This window comes from Anas acuta, chromosome 2 (genome assembly GCF_963932015.1).
Source record: "Anas acuta chromosome 2, bAnaAcu1.1, whole genome shotgun sequence".
In the NCBI taxonomy this organism is placed as follows: domain Eukaryota; kingdom Metazoa; phylum Chordata; class Aves; order Anseriformes; family Anatidae; genus Anas; species Anas acuta.
In genome coordinates this window covers 57,587,561-57,605,387 of record NC_088980.1, presented here as the reverse complement: position 1 = coordinate 57,605,387, position 17,827 = coordinate 57,587,561, and the positions used below count along the sequence as shown (strand labels likewise).

The window sequence follows — 17,827 nt, the reverse complement described above, 5'->3', positions numbered from 1 at the left end:
GAAACACACATGGAGTTTACATCTACATGTAAGTAAACAGAGAACCTCACTGCAAGACAGAACTGTAGGGAACCAGAATTTACCCCCACAGTTCTTGGACCTATGAGTTAGGTGTGACCTAGGTATGGGTTAAGAATTAGATTGCATCTTGAGACATGACCACTGCCATGTCCCTTGCTCAGGGACACCTAACCCAGTTTCTACAACAATAAAGCCTACTGAATGTTGAGGGAGAATTCTCTGCAGACCAACTCACCCCAAAATAACCTGTATTTATGAAGTTGTATACCCTTACTGTAGGCCAAGGGTCCATCATACATAGCAAATTAACCTCTGACGGTACATACCATTTTCCTTCCCCTTCATTTAAGGTGCACAGTAACTTGCTGTGGATGCAACCGCTGACAATTACATGTTCCAAGCTATGGTTCTGGATTCACTGGAGGGGGAGGAGAGAAGGAAAGCAAAGAAAATTGACCCTTGGCTGCTCTAGCTGTTGATGTGTACTACTGGATTAAGGTCTGCAGGTACTCACACGGGATAGCTCCTTTCATCCTGCTTTGCCTTACAGTCAAGTGCATTGGCTATGTTATAAAGGCCACAGATCTTTGTGTGTAAGTCTGTTTGTGGAAATGTCATTTATTTATCTATTTATTTATTTCCTGACATTCCTTCCCCCCACCCTCCCAAGTTCCCTAACCAGTAGGAAATACTGTCTCTCGTGTTATTGGGCTACTCCACCCAAAGTCAGAGACTACAGTAGCCATCCTGCATGACAGCCAACTTATCTATAGGCAGCCAAAGATGGTAAAAGAACATGCAAGTCCTGCCAACTCATCAAGCAGTGACACTTCCTCATACTTGACTGGTTGTGAATAGCTCTATCTTTCTAAAGCAATGACTAGAGTTAGACCAACAAATATGGCCTTCTGTACATTGTTTATTTTCCTTGTGGAAGTGTCTTGTTTCATGAACAACATTGCCTCCATACATTCCAAAATAAGTGTCATGGGCCTTGCAAATCAAATATTCCCAAAGGAGAACACAGGTTAAGTGTTGCTTTATGATAAACAGAGCTTGAATTTTTTGAACAAGATAAAGTAAAACTAGACAACTGAACAGCACACAAGATAATCACTTACCAAAATTTCAAATGAGGATTACTGTCAAGATATAAGAGTCAGGGGCAGTATGACAACATCTATTGCTGCTTAAACAGTTCCTTCTGTCTGTCTGTCTGCTTCTTCCAGAGGCTTCCACAAAAAACCTTGTGCAGTCCCCAACTAACAGTATGATGATGAAGAAATCATAGTATGCACCAGCACCAAGGAAAAGGTACTTCTGAGATGATGGGTGGAGCTGCAGACAATGACACCTGTTAGGAAAGAATGATTCAAAGATGATGGATCACCACCTAGCACATGAAATCATCCTCAGGACCAAGGCAAAACCATAGGTGACAAATTAAATGCCTCTAGGTTTCCGGGTGAGCAAAGAAGTTTACTGCAAAGAGCAACTGGTTATTGATCAGCCTTTTAGGTGAAAGACAAGCCAGTGTGTGCATGCTGGTTATCTTGCCATGGAGGGCAATGTGTAGGCAGAAGCAAAAGGGGAGCTTGGGGAAGAATGCATGGACACCTGTGGACCTCTGTTGGACCTCAGTGGCAGGGCATTAGTGGGGCTCCTGCCACTGAGGGGATAGCGAGATAGGCAGTGCTACCAGGTACCTCAGTCTGCACAACTAGTTCCATGACAGCACAGCCACCATAGAGCAACCATTATGACATAAAAAAAAATTGAGCCCTAGTGTTGCCCCCCAAATCATGGATGCTCAAACACAACATACCCAACCTCTGAAGTCAATATGACAGCAAGAAAATTCTCATGAAAACAAGTTTCCATATTGCATTTTGATACCACATCAATACAAAGTCAGGAGTGACCACTGACTCCCCACTGTGGGAGTGCTGAGTACCTCCCACATCCTGAAGCATTAGCTTAAGATTCCTCTCAGTGTTTGAATCTTAAAGCTATCATAGAGTAAAGTGGTATTGCTGTGAATTTAAAACTGAAGCAGGAATTAGGATTTTGGCAATATCAGACAGGACAGAAATTGTCTTTGCTATATTGGAAATGTGTTTGGCAAATCCATATATTTAAATGGACTTTTTTTTTTTTTCTGTATTACTGTCTTTTGTTGGTACCTTGATGCCACAAAAGATAATGACACAAAAATATTTGTGTGAGTGCAAACACTGAAAAGGCAGAGAAAAAACATTGCTATTTAGTCTGTTATGAAATATCTAGAAAGATGCTACATAGACAACTGCAAAAGAAAGTTGCCCTTTTTTCTTGTTATGTGCAACATGGTGTTGGGTCACACTCGCTTTGCCTGTAAGCTTACTAAGAGTATGTCATCCTTTAAGAATCTCTGCTACAATGTTGGTTGAAGTACCTTTCTGGAAAAGAGAACTCTTGAGAAAGAAAAACAGTTGTACAAGATGACCTAATAGTTGAATAATCTTTTCCCTTTAGGCAAAGCATGAAAGGACATGAAAGCTACCAAACTGGGTAATCAGAAATAACTGGAAATACGCATCCTGAACATGATAGATCCCAGGGGTCACTCAAAAACACATCACTATTTATTTGTCCCCTCTAAACCTGGGAGGGTCTTTGGAGAGTCACAACCTTTTTTATTCTATGTGCAGAACAGACAGCCTAGGATATGGGATAAGGTTAGGCTAAGAGGAGTCAAAACCAAACCTTTCTGAGACAGATAAGCAGCACCCTCCCCAAATGCTTGCAAGTGATCTTGGTAGTTTAGGGGATTAAATGTCTAGTGCCAGTTATCATACAAATCAGGGAGGGAGTCAGAGCATCCTGTAGAAGACTGTATTGCAGGGGTGAAGCTGTCTGTCTGTAATGGGAGCAAAGGTGTAGACAGGCTGGAAGGGTCTGTAAAGGGTGATCTGTGCTGTAAGACCACTGTACCACTCCTGAGTTAAAGGGACTGCAAGAATATCTCTTGGGAGCCCAACTCCAGGCTGGCTGTTAGGGGCTACCATAACATCATGAAGAGACGGTACAAGAAGGATTTAAGCAAAGGAGAGGAGTTGTAGGTTTAGAAAAGAGGGCAAGGGAAGACAAGGGATGAAATCTCACCTCAGGTGCTGGGGTCAGCAGAGTGACTGACTGCTCTCCAGTTTGGAAACAGCCAAGAATCAGAAATTTAGAATACTGGATATACTGGATATAATACTTGATAAGCTTTATCCAGGATACTATGCACACAAGCATAGTGCATAGAAGGACAGGGAAAGGAAAGGAAAGGAAAGGAAAGGAAAGGAAAGGAAAGGAAAGGAAAGGAAAGGAAAGGAAAGGAAAGGAAAGGAAAGGAAAGGAAAGGAAAGGAAAGGAAAGGAAAGGAAAGGAAAGGAAAGGAAAGGAAAGGAAAGGAAAGGAAAGGAAAGGAAAGGAAAGGAAAGGAAAGGAAAGGAAAGGAAAGGAAAGGAAAGGAAAGGAAAGGAAAGGAAAGGAAAGGAAAGGAAAGGAAAGGAAAGGAAAGGACAATGCTGTTTTAAATGCCTTTTCATCTGGCTGACAGAAGCTGTATCTCCACTCTGATGTGTAGACAGTGATATATTAACCTGGCTTGTGTCATGTTTAAGATGCAGTGGCTTGGGCTAGGTCTGATGAGGATGCTACTGGTATGTTTCTCGTGTTAGGTATTAAAAGGCCAGGAGTAAACCTGTCCCACTATATCCTTAGTCATGCCTTGTTGAGTTCTTGCTCTGTTTTGGACTAACCATCAATCAACCATCCCCAAGGTTTGGGGCAGGGGACACAAACCGGTATGAATGAGGCACTGGAGTTCATAGAATCATATAATTACAGAATGGCATGGGTCAAAGGGACCTCAAAGATCATCTAGTTCCAACCCCACTGCCACAGTCAGGGATGCCACCCACTAGATCAGGTTCCTTAGGGCCCCATCCAACCTGGTCTTGAATATTCCAGGGAAAGTTATTTCTTTTCAGTCTGCACTGCACTTCCAAACTATCCCGAGTGGTCTTGTACCCTTAAACATCTCTATGTGCCCTCATGCCATTCTTCAGAAAGTGAAACAAACACCTTTTGATGGACTATGTTCTTTGGTAGAACACAACACAGTACTCACATTAGTTCACACACTTTGAGCACAAAAAATGACAGATTTTAGTCCAAAGGGCATTGAATGACTTACACTCTACTGTCTAGGAGTGGGAATATTTCTCTATATCTGCACCTGCAGGCTTCTTAAACTAGCAATATTACAAGGCCCTTTGTAAAGAAGAGATGCAAAGCTGCACAGAGATGGTACAAAACTCCAGCAGTTCTGACACCTTCTCATCTCACAGGGCAGACTCTCTTCCCACAGCTTTGGAGATTCCTGCCTTATGAAGAGACATCAAAGTTGTCAATTTAGCCAAATGTTTTCTAAAAATAGTTTAAAAGAATTATTTTACACATTTCCCTTATTTTCTGCTCTCTTGTTGTCCTCCACTCAGCACAAGATCTTTGGATAGTAAAAAGTAATAGGTGATACTGGCAAATTTCTTGTTCTGTGTGAGGAGAACCATTTCTTCAATGATGATCATAGCAGGACCAGGACTTTCTTATGTGACAGAGTTCTCCATTCAGAAACTACAAGCTGTGATGCCTAGTGATTCCCATGACATGTGTATGAACTCCCTGCCACATGGAAAAAGCTTTACAGAAAGATTGCACTGTGCTTGTTTTCAATTGTATTATTACGCAAATACATTGCATTGTTTTTGTGAGCATAATCAAGCTGTATATGCAAAGCTGACATGGATCTCACATGAAGGCTCTGGAACAGAACATCCATCTCAAAAACAGACCAGTGTGGTGTTGCATATAGTTGCCAGGTTCCCAAAAGGCTGTAGCTCTAGCGGTTTGATTCTCAAAAGATACCCTCTACACATTTGCTTGCACCTTTTTTGTACTGCTGCCAGAATATGTGTCTATGTGCACAGATCATGTCCTGCATAAGTAAGAGCTGTGAAAAGGAACACAAAGAAAATATCTGTTACGTGCGTACATGCATGTAAGTGCAGAAGAAATATCTGCTCTCATTTAAATAGAAAAGTAAGTATTGTTAGGGTCTTGTTCACTTTGGACTTTAACTAGTGAAGTGCATTTATATAGTAGCAAAGGGTACTGAAGTGGTTGGTCTGTACTTGGTGTGATGGACAGTAACATAATTTAGATTTATTACTCACTTAAGAAACACTACAAAAGTTTTCATGTAAATACATTAATTTGAACACAGGTAAAGAACGATGTTTTATACTCTATTCCTTTGTTTCTGTAAAGTTTGAATGAATATATCTTTTTTCTTTCCTTGTTGAAGCCTTGTCTTTTCTCATTGTTTTGAATTATTTTTGAATCCATTTTTGAATTATTTTACCCTTATATTTACCCCATAGTTACCTGTAATAGAAGTTGACTGATTTGAATACATCCGCTTGCAAATCTTACAGAGCTATAAAGCCAGTATTTTTTAAAAATGATTAGACCTAACCATAGAAAGTTTCCATTGAAACTTTTTGTCCTTTTTCCTTCAGTAGAACATCTAAGAACATGTAAACATACATTAATTTAACCATATGTTTAACCTTTTACAAAAAAAAAAAAAAAAAAAGCCTGAAAAAGTCCACCTGTGAGAGCATAAAAAATCTCATACACATCATTTTTATATACATGCATAAATACCCACCAGTGGCTTTGGCTCATCCTCTTTACAAGCAATTAGTTATTTGAGACTCTTGATGAAATGATCTATGAAAGATTGGTGTTCCAGACTCCCAATGTTTTAATAGAGATTTAATTGTACCTTTTGGGTAGGTGCCAAAATGATGAATAGAGTTATCACAAATAACATTCGCTCTAAGTGCTAACCCCAACTTTTTGGTACAGTAAGTGGAACCAAATTGACCAGGTAATAGTTGAGTGGTATTAAAATAAAGGAGCTGATACAAGCAAAACCCCCAAAATTAATGAGCTTGCATTTGCCCTTTGGGAGGACAGTGCAGAGTCCAAATGTTTGAGGAATTGAGGTTTAAAATATAATCAGGTCAGAGGTATTATATAGCGTATTTCAGGTGCAGATCAAACGGAATTCTAAAGAGCTCAATTAATCCTTCTGACCCAGCATGATACCTGTCTTCACATAAGCAAAGTCCTGTGGGCTGGCATCCACTATACGAAGGTATTATATTTTTAATGGACAATTCACAATCATCACTGAGGGTATGCAGAAAAGCCTGTGAAACATGGATTATTTTGCATGAAATTGTAACTAAAAAACAGATACACTCTCCTGAATGTTCAAATACCTTCCCGTGATAAGGTGAACACCCCCTCCCAGCTTCATTCTCACAGCATGAAGTAGAGCACCTTTGTGCTCACTGGTAGCACGCACTAACCTGGTGGCTTTCCCTATAGCTTCAGCTGCTGCTTCTGGCATGACCCCTTTGCTTTGGGTCTGAGATGTAACCTCAATCACACAACACATCTTGTATCTTAGTCCCTGGACCCTTCCTCAGATTTTTAGATTAACTCTGAACATTACCTTAGCTTTTGAGGACTACATATTCTTGTCATAAGAATCAAAGCATTTACACTAAAAGTAAAATAAATAACATATACATATGTATTTTCTCATCTCTTACTGTAGTGCAGCTATCAGCACAGAGAAGGAGGTACCACTATTCCGTCTGAACATCTGAGCTTTAAAGCTATATCTACAAACACATCATGATTTGCTTGTATTTGTTTTCTAGATCTGCTGATTCCAGTCTCTTGCAGAAAGTGTGTGCTACCAGCGAGACTGTCCTCTCATCTCTGAGGATGTGCTAACTCCACAGCTCTCCTGAGGTCAGGTTGGAAGGGCTGTTCATTGCTGTATTGCAGGAAGGCTTGCTCTAGCTTAAAAAGATGCAAACTAGTTAATCAGCACTGGAAGTTGGACAGCTAGTTATAATCTCCTTTACATACTCTTTGGCTGTCTTGGAGTATCTGTATGAGACAGAGATCTAACTACAATAAAAAATTCTGACTTTAAGCATCAAAGACATCATTGTTGATTGAACTAAGATTGGAGCATCTGAAGAAATTTGGGATGGGAGGAAGGCTACAAGATCTGTGTCCTCAACGGACATCATGTCATCAAGTTCAAGACAAAAGACTAGTTCACATACAACGCTATACGGGGTTGTATAGGCATGCTCTAGCTGCCAACTTTAAACCCCATGGATTTATTTTAACTGCCTCTCCATTACTATAGACTCTGTAAAAGCATACGCAGTAATGGGATCCCTGAAAGAAACTCCAAAGGGAGGAAAAAAAGCAGCATATTTTTGCTTGCAATTGCAGACACAGGCAGAGACCAAGCAGGCCATATGGTCTAACTTTGACACCTCTCATCCATCAAACCAGTTAGTCCCTCTAGTACTTCATATACAAATCAGAAAAACCACAGGCTGGGCAGACATGAAGCTTCCTGCCCAGGAATGTTTGGGCTGCAAAGGAGTAAATCCTGGCAGCCAGTGAGCAGAAGTTAGCACTCAAAATGAAGTCTGAGATTTGAGACTGCACTTCACATTTGAATACCATTTTAAGTACATTTGAGAAGATAAAAAGGTCAAAAACTTTTCAGGTATACTAGTGCAACTGCAGGAACTATGTGCTACAACAATAGGCTTTGCTAATACTCACTAAAACGTATACAACACCCAAAAAAGTCTTTTTCCAAGCTTAATGGACATTTTATGCATTATGTCATTACATGTGGGACACAATAAAACAAATGCTACTAATTTTTGAGATTACAAATTTCATTTGCAATTTCTTGTAAGACCCAACTCCCAGCTCTCATTGTGATGGAGATGAATTACAGTCAGTCCATTCAGGTACATTTTGCTGCAGTTCATCAAGACAGAAACTGCTTTTTTATTGTGTTCCCACCCTTAGGTGTCTCATGAATGGGTTCTGTGAAGTGTCATCAAACACAAGTGGGAATAAGCTCTGGTTAAGCAGTTTCTAGATGCCTTCATTTAATAACTTGCATGGTCTATCCCAGTAATGAGATATCTGAGTGTTCTTCAGGACTTGGGAAAAGAATATGAAGTTAAATTTATAATTAAACAACAGAATGATACTTTTTTTTTTTTTTTTTTTTTTTTTGACTAGATAACCAGAGGATCTTCCCAACATAAATAATTCTATGTTAATGATTTCTTCCATAAGTTTTGGGTTCTACCTTATACATTTTAAAAAATGGTTGAAGAACCACAATGTTTCAACCTTACTCATGTCTTTCAGTTAATCATCCAATAAGCTCTATCAAAACAAACAGGATTTGACAGAGTGAAATCCCACTCAAGGTAAGGGTGCAGCAGAACACAAGATTTACTCTATGCTGTTAAAATGCAGCTATGTATATTTGTGCACACACTTTATAAAGCAAACCCAGACCACCCTATACTCTGAGTTTGGAGGTTGAGAAGATGAAAGCAGGTGTGCTACCTTTCAGATATACTCTGTGACTAAACACTTTTCACCAAAACAACCAATCCAGTTTGCCATGAATTTGTTATGACAGTTAGCCGTGACTGCAGCAGAGAGACATCTTACACGGTAAAGGTTTGGTTCAAAGCCTGTGGAAATTAATGGAAAAAACTGCTTACTTCCCAAGTGGTTCTGAAAGAGTCTTCCACTCCTGTGCGGTAAGAATAATACTTTAAAGTATGACACGAAGCAGATAACTGCTAGGATGTATACCGCTTTTTTATTTTATTTTATTTTATTTTATTTTTGGGGGGGAGGGGCATTATATAAGAAAAATAAAATGTTTTGGCATATATTTAATAAATCATATCTGGAGGGGAGAGAGATATGAAAGGAAGAGACAAGGAAATACCATATAAGAGAAGTGGTCAGAAATAAAGATTTTCTGAAAAACTTCAGTTGGAATTTCTTTTTTGTACTTTATCCTTTTTTTTTTTTTAATATTATTTTTTAAGACAAATGGTCATGCTGTTTCTGCCCTGGCATTTCTGCTGGAGAATTCCCACTGAAGTACCACTTACTTCACCAGGGAGAGATGCTTCACAGATAATAGGCAGGGCCAGCACAAACAAGAAAAAGGTAGGAATGAACAGGATCTATTGTTCAGACTTGCAGAGATTACAAATAAATAAATAAATAAATAACAACAAAGCTCAAATAAAACACATGATTAAATATGTGAGAACTGGCTCAGCTTTTTAACAGGTTGTTTGGATTAACATACCCACAAGGAAGAAAACAGAACAATTTTATGTTTGCAGTCCAAGTGTTCAAACTTCCTTAGCCCTGCACTTCTTCCTGAGAATGGATGTCTGTATGTCTACTGTAGATGTGACAAAGGGCTAAATCTGGAGTACCTTGAAGGAGATCTACAAAGATGGAAAGGACTGAAAAACAAGAAAGAGAGGATGACACAGGAGCCCTGTCCTGCTTTCACAGCCATGTTCCCCAGATTTCCTCTCCCTAGCAGCAGAGTACCCCAAGTCAGTCTTTGAATCCATCAGCTAACAAAACAAAAAAGAAATTAAACTGAAATCAAAACAACAAACAGGAAGTTGCCCCTTTCAGCAACCACTGTAAAAAGGGACAAGCAGTTAACACATTTACCTCAGAGGCATCCTTTCCTTTTGTGTAGTTTTGCTATGACTACACACATGCTGCTGTAATCTATTGCTCACCAAAGTCACAGTGAATTTAAATTTTTAATGTCATGCAAAAAGCCCAATCTCTGTTCTTTGAGATGCTCCAGATGCTCCTCAATAGGCAGCAGTTGCACAGCCCTGAATTCTGTGAAGTGTGGTCATTTGGGCTTTGGAAAATCATTAGATAGGGAAATATCTGGATGTGCCATTGGATCAACTCTGCCTCACAACTCCCGATCAACTCTGCCTCACAACTCCCATTGTCCCTCCAGACAAAAAACAATCTGGCCAGGTGCAGCTGAGCATCCCCAGTGCACATTGAACACTCAGGTCCTTATCACACATATTCTGAAGGGCTGCAAGTGAAGCCATGGATGATATTTCTCTATCTACTTATCTACTTCTTCCATCCAGTTTCTCTTTCTCTGGACAGTGGTGCCATTTCTGAGATCAGAACCCAAAAGAAAATACTCACCGCGTTGAATTCTCTCAGCAAATCTGAGATGACTTTATTCAGATCCAAACCTCTTTTGAGAAGGAAGTCTCTGTACGTGCACATTTACAATGCTTTCTAACAGTGCCTACAGGGTCATTAATTATGACCAGCCATTGTATCAGCACTGTACAGAAATAAGTTCTTTAGGCAGCAATGGTATTTTTTCTGTGTTGTGAACATGCATGTGATTAAATATTTTCCTGGAACACTGTGGACTGACTTTTTCAGAAAAAAATCTGAGACATCTGACTTCCAGAGGGGAATGTCAGGAATTTCTGAAGAATCAAAACCCCATACCCAGCACATGTTTTGAACCGGGCACCCAAAACAAATGGTCATTTGGAAGTAGGCTACTCCCAAATATCTCTGTATACTCTGACGTGGAAGTGGTGTGGCCACCAGAAAAGAGCAAACTATTTAAAACTGTTAGGCATCAGAAAAAAAAAAAAAAAAAAAAAAAAAAAGATAAAAAATTAATAAAATACTATTTGATATCCAATTATATATTAGGAAAAAAAAAAAAAAAGTGTGGCAAGGCCAATATTAGCTATTGAAACAGGAAACACTTCCAACTCACCCAGTTCAGCAGCATTTGTGTGGCAGAGCTGGGGTTAAGAATGGCCCAGCCAGTGGTACACTACCAGCTCCCAGCAATAAGCCATGTCAGTAACTTCTGCCAAAAATCTTTCCTGGGATCACGATGCCTATACATTCACTGTCCTGCCTGGAAGGTCCCTAGCAAAGGACAAGGACAGAGCAGTGCGGAGAGGAGGAAGGGGAGGCATTGTGCGTAACCAGGACACGATCCCTGGGCTCCACCAACTGGTTACCAGCTCTGAGAAGTCTGACCTTTTATTTTAACTCTTGCTGATTCAGGCCTTACGCTCCCAGTATGACAGAGGCTGAAAGACTTTGGACTGCACGAAAGCTAAAAACGGAGCAAATGGAATTCTTGCCCTTGGCATGAACAGCTACCACAGCAGCTGGCCGAAAATATTATAATGCATGGGAATCTGGCAGGTGGCTTGGGGTTGCATAGCTTTTTGGGAAATATTCTAAATTATCCCAGAAAGCAGAAAACAAGGGAAAACACATTTTGCACATGCTGCAAACGTATAAACAAAATATTTAGATAACATAAAAGATACCATCCGTGTTTAATGTTAAATATAAAGCTGGGAAATGACTCTAGAAGTTTCTCGTGCCCTGAGAGTAGAGCAAGATAACTCTCAGGGAAGGGATACCACATACATACCGCAAGTTCTCCAGATGGCAGAGTCCAGTCTCTAACAGTTCAACAGTAGATCATGCTGCTGCAAATGCTGGAGGAGGCACTTATTGGTTTGTAGGCTCTGAAGCTCTGCTAGCAAGCGTGTTTTCCTTGCAGGAAATGAGGAGGGACCTATTGCATGGACAGGTTTATCCCATGGATTTGCAATATGGACAATGCTGTTTGAACCCTTATTTGCCTTCTCAGGTAATCCTACTTCTCTCAAAGGATTTTGACATTTACAGATGTTGGTCTAATTATAAATAATATAATAAGCTGGATTAAAATTCCCTGAGCTAAAGACAGGGCTCTGCTCCGCCTGGTCTCCCCCAACCTGCTACATACTTCCTCCAATTAGGACACTGTAATGCATTTAAAAGAGAGATAAGAGACTTGAATGTCTGTACATGCCATCAGTTTCTGAAAAATTCTTTCCAGAAAAACTTTTCGTATGTTTCAGGATATTTTGCTGACAGTGGAGGTGTAGTGCTCACACAATTTAATATAAATGACACAAAATCAACATGATGTTATGATGTTTATGTTGGTATCTCCCCCAAGAAAAGACAAGTTTCTACAGTTCTCATTCTTTTGAACAGATTATAAACCACACCTAAAGCTTAAAAAAAACCTACAGATTTAATTTTGTGAGTTTTCCTTGGCTCAGCAATGCGAATGTATAAATATTTACAACAACAAATTTAAACTATTTCCTGGAGAAATGGATTCACCAAAGACGTATCCTTTAGTTTTCATTCTTTTTTTTTTTTTTTTTTTTTTTTACTTCCAAAGCCATATACTTAGATTTAGATTAATACTGAAACAAATGTAGTATTAGAATTGTGACTAATCAGCAAAACCTTTATACATACCTGCATATATTCACTTTTACACATGCATTTTTTTGGTGCTAGCCAGTAACTGCAGGGTCAGCTTTTCCTCTGCTTAGATGATATCTGCAAAGCTTGGGGCCCAGACTATTTACATGCTTCTCTATGTATATTTATCATCATGTGAGGGTTCATCTTAAACATCTTTACTGACAGTTGCAGCATTTTTTGACTTGTTTTACCCTATTCTTTGTTTCTAAAGGAAATGAAACAGCTCTTACCTGAAAGGGAAGAAAGGTCAGTTCCCTGTATACAGATGTGTGACCATCCTCCTTGGCCATGTTACTTACAAGGTTGAACACATCCAGTTCTGCCACAGGCTTCAATTTTCAACGTATGCTTCATGCTGCTGAGAGTGTTTGCCCATTGCAAACGAGGCCCAAGGGGTGCCTACACATCATTTAACACTTCCTACAGGTCCATGCAAGATCCAACGTTATGTTCTAGGCTCAAGGACATGCTCTGTGATTCTTTTCTCATTTCCCCTTTCCCCTCTGCCCACTTTTCCCTTTTCCTAAAAAAATTTCTGTAAAACCAATGCCTTTAATATCACCATGTGTTTTGCCACAGAAGTTGCAAACTCACTAAGAACCAAGAAAACACTGCTTGTGATTTAACCAATTGCCAATTATTCACTTTAATGTTTTAATGTCATACAGCTTCATAAACTAATTCTATGCAAGTTTGATTTTTTCAGACATTTGATCAGTCCAGCTTGCCTACTAAAAATGATGCTTGACTCACATCTTGGCAACAGTGTTTATTTGACGTGTGACGGTGAAGCTCTCTAAAATACTGTAGTCAGGCTATTCCAAATTTAGCCTCCTACATCTGTGTGTATTAGTGTTTGGGTGAGACTGAATTATCAGTGTGTGCTAAGTGGGTGACACAAGTCTATTAGTGCACCTTTGTTGTTTAATTACAAGCTCTGGGCTGAAGAAACCTTCGAGAGAATATGTCTGTGTTCCTTGTAGGCTTTTTTTAGTCCTGTTTACATTGGGTAGCTTTGTGCTACAAGAAAATACGAGTCACTTTAGTCCATGTAGATCCCCAGCCAAACTCCAATTACTTTTGTTTTTCTCTCCAAATAAAACTACTTTCTGTAAAACCAAACCTATTAAAAATGTGCAGCTGTGAAGTTACAGCCATTCCTACACTCAAGAAATATTAAACCATAGTGCCAAATGTTTCTAAATAGAGGCATACCTGAAAACTAACCCGCAATGGGAAAGGCTGACAATGTTCTGGGTTTCATTTGGAAAGGCACCATCAGGATGCTGTGGAGAGGAGAGTTTCTTACTGAAAGCAGCTGTGCAAAGTTGGCTGTATCATTCTTCCAGCACATGATGGGCCATTCTGCAACCACAGCATCTTGCCAAGGAGCATCCTCCAGGATCGCGACAGCTTCAGCAGGAGCAGAGGCGTTAGGCTGAGCTCCAGCCAAGCCCCGGGTTGAGATGACATACTGCTTCTGAAATGTTTCTTGCAGTTTCAGTTCAGTGATGTATTCCCATCTCCTTGTCCCAGAGGTGGAAAGATCTGGGGGTTGGTTCACCCTTTAAAAATAGGAATGGAATCCTCCCATTCCTGTTTATGAGAAGAGAGCAAACACACAGCTGCTCGAATGAACGGTGGCTAAACCTTCTTTATTCATGTCTCAGGAAAGCATGAAAGCAGCACAGGGATCTCAGCCTCACCAGCAGTGGGGCAGGTTCTGCTTTGGGGCGGGGGTGGCAGGGAAAGGCTGTCCTGCCTTCCCTACCATGATTGCACCCTCATCCTTACCTAAGCCATTTCCAATGACTCCTGCGTGGCTGGTATATGTTGCAATTCCACCATGGTTTTGGAGCATGGATGCAGACTGGTAGGGCATCTCCCTTCTTACCACGTGTATGGTAAACTAGGCTGTATTTCCACTCACTACAAGCTGAGCAGAGACACTCCTGCCTGCTGCTGTGAGGCAGTGCCCCATCCTGGGTGGGCAGTACTTCTTTCCTATGGTGACATTATGCAGGTGCTTCAGGTGATCTAACTATTCCTGTCTGCAGTGTATACAAAGTTGGAGAGGACAAGGCAGCTAAGATTTACTTCTACTAATTCTACCTGAGACCTTACCTTCAGGGCTCTTCAAAACAAGCCTTTGGCTTTGGAATGCATCGGATTGTGCCAAAACCCAGAGAAAACAGATGAACACAAGGGAAACAGCCTGAGGTTTTAAATCAAACCGCCCTATGCATGCTCACATAGTCTCCATTTCACATCACACAAGCAGGATGACACACAAAAGCATTAATGCATTCAGAATATTTATTTTCAGGATAAAAATGCAAGTATTTCCAGCTAGCACAGCAAACTAATTTTCTTGCCAAGATTTGTTGCATTTTTCTTTAGTTGTAGCAACAACCAATAGGTTTAAATCTGAGAACCAATGAACAGACTCCCTGCCTCTCCTCCCTCTTTGCTGAGAGTTTGAATCTCCAAGAAATGAAGCTTCCTTATTTTAGTCCAGGGAACTTTTAAGCACACGCTTATCTTCAGCTAATGTGTTGCATTCAAATGGGTGATGCACATTTGCCAAGTACAGTGTGCATTTAAGTGCTTTCAGGGATGGAGGATGGAATATAAATTGGTTTCTCACAAACTCAGTCTCTGAAAGAATGGGATTGCAAAGAATTTATCTTGCTTCAGAGCGGATTTTTTTTTGTGTGTGTAAGGTCTCCAGTTTTAATAAGAAGCCATTGGTACTTTTGAGGCTTCTAAGTCAAAGCTGCTTTTTAATAATGTATTTTGATGTTGCACAGGCATGACATTATAAGTTATATATATATAATTATATACATATATTTATGGTATATATATATATACTTTTTTTTTATAAAGTGTGGGAGCCTACTGGATGAAAGGTACTCTGCATGTATGTAATATCATTGTCATCATTATAAATACACTGTAGTCACAAAAGCCTAAGATGATTTATTATGGACATCTTTCCCTATATAATTTTCTAACACTGTGTGCCTGGGTGAACCGATGAGATCTCCACTAAATTGGGGTTGCCTGTTATTTTATTCAGAATGGAATGGATTTTCTTTCCTTGAACTCCTGGCAGAGAGAAAAGAATCAAAAAGTAATGGATTGTAGATAATAACATTGCACGTTGAGATAGGCATAACAGATACACAGCTGCCAACACTTTTCCCGCACACATTTACATCATTTCATTGCAAGATGAATAAGGCAAAGGTGAGAGACAGAACAGGAGCAGGGTGTTTGCCATTTGGTCCCCCAAATACAAAATGTGATCCTCCTAATAAAGGTGGTTCTCCTCGTATTTTACAATAGCCAGCAGATGGTCTGCCTGGCAGAAGGGTACACAAATAGTTTGCCTTCCTTCAGATACGGAAGGTTGGTTATGTTCCACTGAAATCGTATCTAATCAGGCTTTTGTATACTTTGGCCTAAATGTCACACCACATCTCCTGCTCTCATCTCTGGAGAGTTCTTACTGTCAGAGTGACGCATTTTGTGAAGATTTCAAGAAAAATACAGGCATCCTGGCCAGCAAAGCCTCTCCCAGGCTACATGGGAAGCTGTAGTTCAATACATAATGGGTTGCCCTGGCTGTCAACAGAGTCACGCTGGCCCAGGACAAAGCCCTGCTGGAGCCCTGCGGCTCCATCATGCTACAGTGGCTGAGGCACACCAACTCCATAGCCAGCAGCCAGAAGGATGGGGATGTTGTTATCACACCGTGCTGACTGTTTTCCCAGCCCAGATGGCCAGGTGTCCCTTTCCAGCTGGATGTGTCTGGTTCTCTGCTTATCTTGGTCCTCTGGCTCAGGAGCCAACTGCTTCAACCACTCTTCACTCTGCCCTGGCCAACTCCTTTCTTGTTACCAGATTCTATCTTACGTAAAGTCCCTTAAAAAAAAAAAAAAAAAGATTCTTGGGGTATAAAAAGATATCCAAACTATGCTTGATTCCTTCCTTCCTTGCTGTGTCTGAGTATGTACTGCAAAGCTGGGAGCTGTGGAGTTAGCAGCAGCTGCCTGCAGCTCATCTGTTGGCAAAGCTGAAATCACATTCTCCAAGTGCCAGAAAGATAGTCCTTCTGGAAGGAAGTATCAGCTGAAAGAGCAGGAAAGCGAGTTCACTTCCAAACAATAAACATGCAGATCGGAAATAATTGAGGCACTAGAACAAGGGGGAGGGAAAACAAAACAAACCATAACAATGGATCCTCAGATGAACTGGTTTTCCAGTAAGCAAAGTAGCAAGAGAGAAGAGAGTGCAGGGGGGAGGAGCAAATAAGAGCTATAGGTAGCTCAGAGCTGACCAGAAAAAGGCTTTTCACTGTGTGATAAAGTCTGAGAAGTTGCTAATCCTGTATGTTCAGTGTCACAGCGACAAGCTGGCATCGTGGCAGTTCTGGTGAAACAGAAGAAATCTTTCAGGACCTGCCTGCCTGCTGGCTGACCTGCCAGTAAGCCAGGCAGCTAGCCACTTTGCCTGGTTTCCTTTAAAAACACTGACAAAATTGACATATTTCAACAGAGCCATTCAGTTCCACCGAATCCCCATCTTCCAGCAGACTCCTGTCTGATCAGGAGATTTCCAAACAGCTCTGTGATGCCAAACAATCACAGCTATTTCAGCATAGGATACCAGGATACCATTCTGCAGAAAGACATATAGAAAAGGAGTGGAATAAAGCCCTTACCCTACTACCAGACAGCACATATGCAGTGTGAATGGTACCTCCAGGCTGCTAAGCTGATGACTGCTGGATCTTGTGGGGTGTAGGGGAACCAGGGACAAAAAATTCTGGAAAGCTGGGGAGCACACACAAACTGGAGGGAAGCAGGACTTTTTCTGTGGCTTCACAGGACACCGTGTGCTGACATAAAGGTACATGCTATTGTTTTCTACAGCACAAGAGCTATTTTCAGATTACTCAATTCAGGCACCCAGCCTGGCTGGTTAAGTTACCTGGCTTGCCTCCCTAAACTCCCTTAATAGAGAAGCTCTCCTAGAGGCAATTCAGAACAGGAGCCTAATATAGACTTACTGAATTGCTCCTGGAAACAAGTCTCTCTCTCTGCCTCGTTTTTTCCATTGACTCCAGAGGGAACCTGGAGAGCCTAGCTGGCTATCTTAACCAGCCAAGTTGGGTGGTGAAATTTGGGTGGTCTGAACACCTCTGCTATTGCATGAGGCCTGGATTATGATTTGAGCTTTGTCTTGAACATCTGTATTTGTTAAGTACTTCATCACTCAGCTTTAATGCTACTATGATTTAGATGAAATACCTAGGCATATACTTTGTTTTTCACTTGCATACATGCTATGAATGTGAAAATCTAGAAGTGTAGTGTGTTCAATAATGAAAGGACAA

At 40.6% G+C, this 17,827-nt stretch overlaps 1 long non-coding RNA gene across 4 annotated transcripts in view; it reads right to left on the bottom strand.

The window, feature by feature from the left end:
- Window positions 1–11,115, bottom strand: part of LOC137852768 (uncharacterized) — a 28,405-nt gene extending 17,290 nt beyond the window's left edge. For 3 of the 4 annotated variants that reach the window (XR_011094028.1, XR_011094031.1, XR_011094030.1), the window contains exons 1-3: window positions 10,850–11,115; window positions 9,359–9,521; window positions 1,143–1,375 (exon numbers count right to left, since the gene is read on the bottom strand). This is a non-coding gene — a long non-coding RNA (uncharacterized lncRNA). Of the gene's footprint in view, window positions 1–347; window positions 440–1,142; window positions 1,376–9,358; window positions 9,522–10,849 lie in introns of all 4 variants that reach the window. The other variant, XR_011094029.1, reaches the window with a different exon arrangement.
- Window positions 11,116–17,827: the final 6,712 nt, after the last annotated feature.